The 10,000-nt window shown below is 44.3% G+C and overlaps 1 protein-coding gene across 1 annotated transcript in view; it reads right to left on the reverse strand.

The window, feature by feature from the left end:
- The window catches only part of LOC150029750 (uncharacterized), a 41,016-nt gene that overhangs the window by 27,240 nt on the left and 3,776 nt on the right, over positions 1-10,000 (reverse strand). Inside the window, exon 1 of the mRNA XM_090310389.1 lies at positions 1-10,000. This exon is cut by the window's left edge and continues 27,240 nt beyond it; it is cut by the window's right edge and continues 3,776 nt beyond it. The gene's annotated coding sequence lies outside the window, so the exon portion shown is untranslated.

Below are 10,000 nucleotides of genomic sequence, written 5' to 3' on the forward strand. Positions count from 1 at the left end.
TTGCTTGTTGCTTTCGAGCCCAAGCCTACGTTTGCTTAGTAAGTCAGCTTAAGCTGCGCGAAAGGTTGTCGAATGAGATAATAGAAGAAGCTATCTTAAGGGGCCTCTTCTTGCTGGGCTTGAATGCTGACCTTATTATGAGAAGAAGGGGAAAGGGGCAACCAACATAGGGGGCTAGCTTGCTTCCACTGGTGGCGGGCGAAGGGTCCAAAGGACACGTAGCCGGGGGCGAGTCAAAAAATCCAATAGTTCTCTTTTCCTTCTTGTTCATCAATCGGAAATCAAGACAAACCGGGCACTACGGTGAGACGTGAAAACACCCGATCCCATTCCGACCTCGATATGTGGAATCGTCTTGCGCCATATGTACTGAGATTGTTCGGGAGACATGGTAAACGCCCGGTGAAGAAATAAATGCAAATGAAAAAGAGCTCGTGAGAGCTAATGGTGCCTGAAAGTGCCGTAACGTAAGTAACTTAGTGCTCTCCCTTTAATTGGCCGTTCTGTCATTGTCTGATCACAAAAAAAATGAAATGAATGTAACCCCTTCTTTTTCGTCTATTTTGTTCGATCTGCAAATCAAAGTCAGAAAAGAGCTTTCCACTTCCTTCACTTATGAAAAGAAATATACTCTCTCATCGAGCTCGTTGGCTTCTTCGCGTCGACTTAGTTTCCAGCTTGGGCTGGTGCCTTATCCTTTCGAATTTGGAGTGTATCCGGATCGGATGACAAATCCTCGGACACACTTAAAGCTCTCTTGACTTTCCCAAACAATGCTCAGGATCTCGCTGAGGTATCTTCGTTAGAAGCGCACAAGCAAGTCCCCCCGACACCTCGTCGAGACTCCTTCGCCCCCTGAGACGCCTGATCCTCAAGCTCATCACCCTGGTACCGCTGCTCGTCCTCTGGTTTCAAGAAAAAAGAGTTTCGGCCGGGTAAAAACTGTCGAAGACAAGGATTCAATCTTTATTCGGTGGGACAAAAAAGGAGACTATTGGCACTACGTGCTAAGAAACTTGCAATCGCAAGTAACACAAGAACTTTTAGACAACTGGAGTTTGAATCGAGGGATCTTCAGCTCCGAGAACTCCGGGACCAGGTTCTCTTTTCAAGATGGAATTATCTCGCCATCCAGATATAATAAAGAATTGTATCGACACCATTCAGCCATTTTTTCTTTTTTGAATGACCAAACGAAATACATTGAGGAGTCCTTTAGGCACGACGATAACCGGCCGTCAGATGTCCTCATGATCGACAAAAGGGAAATGGAATAATGAAACTTTATGATCCAAGATCTAACTAAAAGAGAAAGGACCCACATCCTCCACGTTCCGTTCCATTGTGGAAGCTTATTTTCCTCCGGATGATTAGAGAGATTTTTTTCGGAAAGCGTAGAAATCAATCGTTCGAGGCCCACTCATTCCAGCAGGAGTTAGTGGGGAAGGGGAGAGGTGAGGTGGGCCTCTTCAATTCAACAAAGTCAGGCTTGAAAAGCACCTTTGATATAGCATATTTCTCTCCCAACAAGTCTTTCTTCCTTCATTTTCACTAGCGCTTCCCGGAAAAGAAGTTGTTTTCTATTTCGACTCACAAGGCTAGGTCTTACACCCGAAAGAGTCTTTCACTTTACCTATCTTAACTGAGAGAAATCTAAACAGGCTATCACCGCTAATAGAAAAATTGCTTGACCCGGCTTACCAATTCGATTAAAGAAAATGAAAGGGCTACGAAATACCTTTCGACAACTTACTAATGAACGAACCTTGGGACTCTCCCGCGCCTGTTAAGGCTAGTCATCATTAGCTCTTTGTCTTTCTAGCCGCTTTCCTTGCTTCGCCATACCGGCGAATGGACTTACTGACTAAGTCACTTAAGGTTTGGAACCCTTGCTAGCAGCTTTTGTGGAAAGAGAAATCTCCCAGACTTTGTTAACTTACGTAAGGGGAGCACCTTGAGTATTTTCAGATTTGATCTTTGCATTGGTAGAAATGAATTGGGCATTGGCTTCAATCATGGACAGGTCAAGGATATCTTCTCTCCAAAAGACCAAGATATTGGCAGGGGATTCATCCGAGCGAGATGTTCGACATTCATCCATCCATACGCAATCTCCGCTTCCATTTTGATACATAGTTGGCCCTTCTAACCATTGGTTCCAGGATGACAACCAAAGACTAAAGCCCGGTCCGAGCAAGATCGTCGAGACGCCTACGCGTGGGGCCATTGCTGACGCCCCTTGCATTCCAAACAATTGCAATTGTGGAAATTTATGAAATATAGTGGGGCCCCCTTATTTTGAGTGCCCTAGTAGTCGCGCTCTTACCCAGGTGCTGCCTTGTTCGGAGGCTTCGGTTTAAAATCTTTCTCAAATCTCGATGATTGTGGGTCCTGAGAGGAGCTATTGGATTCTTCATCATGATCATTGGAATGAAGAGGCTTTGAGGACCTTCCTTCTAAGGAAAAAGCGCGAACTTGTCTCTGTATGGCAATCACTAAAAAAAGAGGGTTAACCGTCGGTTCATTGGATTCCGGGCCGGATGGATCCAGTGCATGATCCGTAGGGGGTCTTGATTATCAACAAAATTTCTTCAAACTCTTTCCTCTTCCTGCTGTCCCCATGAGGCAGAGCTACCGCCGGTATTAGGGGCGGCTGCGTTAACCGAAGGCGATTTTCCAATAGCTAAATACTCCGGTTGTTGAAGAACAGAAGCTTGGGGATTGTTATCTGGTTCAAGCTCTTCGCCCCGAGGACCATCTTCAATGGTTTGCATGTCAGCAGCAGCAACATCTGAATCACGAAGGCTAACTTCAGTGGTAGGTGCTGGGTAGCATTGGTTCTTGGAACATAGGCCATTCTCGGTGACGGGTTGACACCAGGTTCCTTATTCGCCACTTTGCATTCGTGACGGGCATGACCTTGTCGTCTGCAATGCGTGCAGAACCCACGGAGCGGTATTCAAAAACGATTTCTTGCTAGTGAATACATACACAGTCGATCCAATCAAAACACGATTTGGGAGGTTTTCCTTGAGAAGACCGATTTCTACACAAACCCTAGCTTTATTGTGAGAGGGGGGCGTGAGACAAGCTTCGTAGGACCTTCAAGGGTCAGGCCAATTCCGAAAGTCGAGACGATAGAAAACAGGCGAAACTCAAAGAAGAAGACAATAGGCGGATGGAGTCGCGATACCCAAATAGGCGCATGCATTGGATCACCATTGCGGAGACGGAAATCATGGCTCCAGCAGAAAACCCTAAACATCAATCCCTCAATCAAAAACTTCTCTTTGTTTTTTGGTGCATATCTTCTTTGTTCGAGAGCTTGATGAAGACGTGCCTTGGATCTAACAGAGTGATCGAAAGATCCCCCTTGGTACGCCAGTTCTTTCTTTCGAGCGAACTCCCGAACTACCGTCCTCATCCTTAGAAAGGGTTTTGCTGGAACTCCATCCTTTTGAAGATTTGACTTTGAGAAGATAGCTTTCCTTAGAAACTCCCACAATTCACTACAATCTATTCCCACCCTTTGACTCCCCCCCTGCCTACTCCCTTACTAACTAAACAAAATCCCCAAGCTCTGGTCACCTAGCTTAGAAACGAAACGCTGAGGAAAAATTACTGACTTGACTCGCTAAACGAGTAACGAGCACACCGAGCAAGAGATCTCGACAGTTAGACAGAAAGTTTGTCAGGGGCGGTAGTGGGGATGCACTGAGCGACGGAAGCAAAGAAAGAATCAAGCTAGGGAACACTCCAGATTTACTAAAGGCCTCCTTAATTAAGGGCTTCTAACGCTTTGGTTGTAGGCAGGCCAGGTCCAACCCTTTCGACGTTGTTCTCCTCATCTTTCAGAGAAAGGAGCTAACTCTTTCTTGCTTGAAAGAAAGAAGACATGCCTCGACTTGCCCCATTGATTGATTGAGGGACAGGGACAAAGGTTAGTTGGCACCTCGCCGTTAGCGTTCCGATCCACTTACTAGCAAAGACGGCAGTCTTGAAAAAATTCCTCTCACCAGGTTCGAGCAACTTGAGAATTCCTCAAAATTTCTATCCTCGATAGTTGAACCAACTCTCACTTCAACTGAATAGTCAGGCCCAGTTCGAGATTGAATCATTTCCTGTGATTCAAAAGAAAAGAAGGAAGCAGACCAGCATAGTGAAAGTTGCTCAAATCTTTTTGGTCTAAAAGTACCCAGTCGATAGGATTCCATTCCCAAGAAGGGTTGCGGGCGGGTAGGAACTGGATCCATTTGAATAGCCGCCGGACGTGCTGTTATGGAATCCGAAGATCATCCGCTCAGGACCGCCTTCTTTGAATAGCTGGAATGTTTATCTGAGCTAGCCAATATTTAGGAAAATCAAGCTTTTAGCCAAGCTTTGCAAGAAAAAAGGCCAGGCCTGGTTTTGATTTTCTTCAATTACATGCTCTCCTGGAAGGAACTCCTCTCGTGCCTATCGGTGTCTCGTCCCTTCGCTTCACTCATCTATTGACGTCAAAAAAAAAGAGTGAAAGACCTACCCCACCCTTCCCTTTACGTACGTGAATTAGGCCCTTGCTCGGGGTCGGGCAAGATTCCCGGTTGAGGAAAAAAAACCTAAGCCTCGTATGTATTACCAATCGGAACTCTTTATTGCCCTAGACCCAAAGACCTTGGCTATGAAAAATCTGAGGAATAACCCTTAGGAAAAGAGTTCAATTGCTATAACTCTGCTCCCCCCCCGCTAGAAAGACTTTCTTACTTAGCTTAGTTCTCCTACCCCCTCTGAGGAGTCAATTCCTTTTGGAACTCGATTTCTACCTTTATCTTTCCAGCCTTTATCTTTAGAAAAAGCCTCTGCTTATACCTTTTTCTTTCTTCTTCCGCACCCTGTTCAAATCATCAATTCCATCAGTTCCTGGTTCGTTGGTACCAATTCAATCTTCGGTCACATCGGTCGCAGAATAAATTCCCTTTCTTTATGATCCGGAATCCATATACCTTTTGAAAAAAATTCATTCAAATAGGAATGCTTTCAAAAAAAATATTACTGCTACTATTTAGATTATGTTAGCAAGGCTAATAACAGCAACAGCAACTAGTTCATTTACGGATACACTACACTAGTAAAGAAGAGAAAGTATTTACTTAAAGCTACTAGAGCAACTGCTAGTATTTCATTTTCCAGATTCGGGAAGGAATACGAATGGTTTATGCTTTTGATTATACTGTTTACTTTGATGCTAGAAGAAGAGTTTGACTTTCTACCTCTACGGGGGTACACATTATCTTGCCTATTCTTTCCTGCCTTAAGGTGAGATAAGTAAGAGACTCTCTTGGGTAGAAAGGAAGCTTACTAGGGTAAAGGTTTTTCTTATCCCTGTAGTAAGCAAATTGGCTAGGTCTTCGACCCGCTCGGTGCAGGCTTGACTTGCTTTCAGGAGTGAGAATATCAGGACATGGCATTATTCACTACTGCTATTAAGATTGCTACCTACAAGGGCTGCTACGAAGGATGATAGTTGAAGGACTGGGAGAGGACTACCTCACTTGACTAGAAAAAAGCGAAGGCAAATCTGACACTTCACATGAGACTAGAAATATATTAATTCCTAGGAAACTAACTTGTAACATAAATACCCGCCAATAACGTTAGGCTAAGCCTTTCTCCTAGACGTGTTGAATGCCCCTATCAGATACTCCTACACTGTAAATAGTTGTATTTCTCTCCATCTTCATCTCCATATAGTGAAGAAGCTTACAGGGAACTCCCCCTGGATTAAGCAAACTCCTTATTCTAGTATTCTTCATTAAAAAAAAGATTCCAGTCTCCGGTTCGCAAGCAGATGGAATTGGACCAGAAGAAGAATGGAATGCGCCCCCTCCCAACCAATATCTTTCCTTCCCAATGGTCTCCGGCCTAGGCCAAAGGTATCAAGAAGCGCTACTTTGAAAAGGCAGCTAAGAGGCTGGGTAAGATAACTCGATTGGAACTCTTATAGACTATGCAACCTACCTATCTATTGGCTCGCTAGATATCGAATGGAAAGACTTCTCACTGAACACTCTTTCACAGAAAATGCAGAAGTCATTTAAATAGATAGCCTTTCTTCTGGCTTATAGGATGTAAAAAAAGGAGATGGAGCTTTACTTTACTAAGCATCAATAAGAAGGAATAGCAGGTTCACGGTAAAGAACTCTCCTCGGCGGTAGTTTATATGGCTTGTATCCCTCCTTAATGGGTAGCCGATGTTCCACAACAAGGTCCCTATCAAGGCCCGGCATATCATGAGACTCCCAAGCAAAACTCCAGCTAAGCTAATAGCTCTCATTGTGGGGATATCTAATAAAGATGCTCTTGTTTGTGGCCGGGTAGCTATATTAGTCGCAATAGTTCTTATTAGTAAACTATGGCCTCGTTGTTTTGTTAATTGACTCCCTGCTTCAAGCTCGCCCATATCCCCTTTATCCCTCTAAACTAAAGCCCTTCGCTCCACTGCAATGCTTACGTTACGAGCTGCCCACCTCACAAAAGTGCTTTGCTCGATCGGCAGGTTAGTGCCAGTGGCAGCGGCTGATGTTAATGTAGCGATTCTCTTTCGACTTCGAGTAAAGTAGCTAAGGTTTTGAATACATGGCATAGCCAAAAGCACCAAAGCGCAGGTAAGGTTCTTTCGACCTCAGGAGAGCGGGGAATGCATTTCATAGCTCTTTCCCTAGTATAAGCATGCACAAGTTCCAGCGGTGCCTTCTATGTGAATTTCTTACTTACTATCCTCAAACCCACCTATTGGCGTGGTGAATCGCTTGGCTATATATCTCCTTAAGCGAGATCTCGTTAACTCTGCGAGTTCCTTAGGATAAGAAGGGAGAAGCACACCTAGCTTTCTGTCGATCCTTAGCTTCAACTTGCGTCAAATCCTTTTGCCTCTGACTCTGCTGTATTTAAGACTGCCATGGAACTATATGGATAGCCATTTTCATTGGTCTTCACTTTTCTTTCTTTCAAGCCTATGTCTTTCGCTTTCCTAAGGTAAGAAGACAAGAGGCTATCGAATGGATTGAAGGAAGCCTTAAGTAATCTTACAACGAGGGAAGATACATCGACTCTCTCGGCTATCGCTTTCTTTATTCCCGAAAAGTGGCATCTGACTGAGGACGCGTTTCGGGTACCCCCCCAAAAATAGATATTCGCGTAACACAGGCGGTTAGAACAATCTAATCCCCTTCCTTTTTTTGAGTGGAATTGGCTGTTATCAAGCCAGATGAAATAGCATCGGTTTTTCCCATTTCTCTTAAGGGGATTTCTTCCTTGCGTGGGATATCTTTACTAGGGTAATCAAGGTTCTGGAAGAAAGGCTTTGGACCCTTTATCCCACATTCCATTAACAGCTGCTATTCCGACATCAGGTTAGAGCACTCTTCGTCTTCATCTAATAATTAGACATGGGCAGGAGCCCTTCTAGCACGCTTTATTTTGTAAAAGACTTTTCAGTTTGGACAACGGGTTGATCCACTGTTGTAGATGAGAGAGTGGACCACTTGCAATATCCTCCTTCAGCGCCTTCGGTCGGGTGATTATGCTCTGTGCATCTTTGGTTGTCATATATATAAAGAGAAATTGTCAGCTCTCGACCCCTAAGGAGAGGTAAACGAATGCTCTGCGAATTGGTATCTAAACCCTAGTAAGTTCCTGCCACCTATGCAGCTTCCCCTGCGGATAGGTGATCAACGGAGACTAGTGCTTTTGCTGTTGTCTCTGCCACAGCTGCCTCTGCTGGTTCGTTTGGATGCTCCAACGTCTGCTTCAACCGGCGTATACAAGATCAATTTCAATTGAAAAAGACTGAAAATGGAATTGAAATTGCCGAAACCCCATGCCAACATTTCATTCAATCTTTGGCCGTCCAGCGAATGCTCGTTCTGTTGTCATACAGAATCGGAAGCCCTTCTCGATCTCATAGGGCTGATCCGTCGGAAAGAAGACAGAACGAACTGGATCGGAGAAAGAAAATCGAAATCGAAATTGGCTGAAAATGGTCATAGTCTAGAGTTCTTACTCGGGCTCGGGCTGTTACCATCAGCACCAAACAAAGAAGCCTTATCCTACAGGGAGACTGCGAAGAGCTCCAGGTGGAAGGGAGTTTTCTTAGCTCCCGATACGCCGAATGCCGAATCCTTAACAGGTGACGATGACCATTTCGGTAGCCACCGAAGTCCAGTCCAAGATTCATAAGGAATCTTAAGAGCCCAGGGGACATACCTTTCAACCAAATCTAGACATACCTGTATGAGATCGTTAAATAGATCTTCAGGGACAGAGGACGGCCTCTTCACGATAGAATCGTACCTTTCTTTCTAAGACTAAGAAGAATCCACTTTATGAAATTAACGAAAACATCACTTACTCTTTATTTAGAAAATGTTATTATTAAGCAAACAAGAAAAAGAGAATTTTTTTGCCTAAAAAAGACCTCTCGTCAGACTATTGACTGAAAATTGTGTATATAAAGTCTTGAACCTGCTCTTACAAGAAAGTAAGTAATCTCAGGACCCGGGCATTTATCCAATGCTTACTTTTAGGCATTAGTCTATTTTCGCGAGTCAGAAAGCCTGATCCGTGCGCGGATCCTTCTTTGGACTTATCAACGAACGTTCATGTTAGAATTCCATGGTTGGAGTCATAATGCATGTTTCGAATCGTCTTTAGGCAAGAGCTATACTACCCCTCCCGAATCTATTCTTCAGCCCAGTAACCAATGTCCATAGGGCGTAGCCTTAACCAGTAGGATACACCACTCACTGGCGGAGTGGGCTTAACAGCTTCGAAGGAAGGGTGAGCAGCTATAGCTACATTGTTCAGCTTCCCCTCGCTATCTCTGTCTTTTCTTTTCTGGAATCCCCTTCTTTTGCTAGCAAAGTTTCAGGTTTGATTTCGTAAGACGAAGAGTCATTCGATCATATTCCCCATACCCAACTCACGGGTCTTTCTTAGTAAAGGATCGAAACGAGGAAACGTCTTATGCCATATCGACCGAGTCATTTCTCGGGGGACATGGTCCCAAAATGACTTCTATATATTGAACGAAATCTGCTGCTACTAGAAGAGCGATGCCCTGGGACCAGGCTCGAGGGAAGGAGAAACTACCTAACTTAGCGAGCTAGCAGGGACTAGAAGGTAGGAGGCTTATTGCCACACACAAAGGAACGCCCTAAGGGCGGACCTTATATCATTCCTAGTCAGGAATGTAGGGCAGGGGAAGCAGAATGCCTTATGCAGCTAGGAGTGCAGGGACGAAGTGAGTTTTGTTGTTTTTCAGCGAATGAAAGAAACTCGGAATCCCGTGCAATTGAGATTTGATAGTTGAATTCATTCACAAAACCCCGGGAATTTTAGATGAATCACTCCATAACGAAAAGTGCTAAGGTCCTCTCATTTACTATTTGCGTAAGTTAGTTTTTTCTAGAAAAGAGGGAAAAACTGTATGAAAAAGTTGCTCAAACCCGTCTTTTTTCGTTACTTTGACCGGGATGTAAAGATGTATTTTAGAACCTTGTCTGATGCTGACCACATGCATTAGGCAACTGTTCCGCTATTACTCACGTTAGCAGAGGGAAAACACTTTAGGGGATAAATAGTGCTATATAGTGCAGTATTTGAGTCAACGGGCGAGGAAGCGGGATAGGAACCGAAGTGAGATAAACAGCCTAGTTGTCCTAAGAGCGGATTCATCCCCAGATGGAGCAAGGGAAAACCTAAACCTTACTCCGCCAAGCCCTTCCAGATGCAAATCCTGCTAATAAAGCCTCTGACATTATCTTGTGCGGAGCCAGATCTGTACCATTTCTTCTTCAGAGAAGATTACGGAAGTCCGGCTAATCCTCATTTCCAAAAAGCATCACTCCTATCCGGGAAGATTCCCTCCATCTGGTTCCTTCATTTCAGTCTTAGTCCAGCTTGTAACTAACTCCAAACCCTCTTTCTCTCGAGCGATGGGATTTGTGACGAAAGCAAGGAA

This window comes from Benincasa hispida, unplaced genomic scaffold (assembly GCF_027475165.1).
Source record: "Benincasa hispida cultivar pf3 unplaced genomic scaffold, pf3_genome.v1.1 HicScf944, whole genome shotgun sequence".
NCBI lineage: Eukaryota > Viridiplantae > Streptophyta > Magnoliopsida > Cucurbitales > Cucurbitaceae > Benincasa > Benincasa hispida.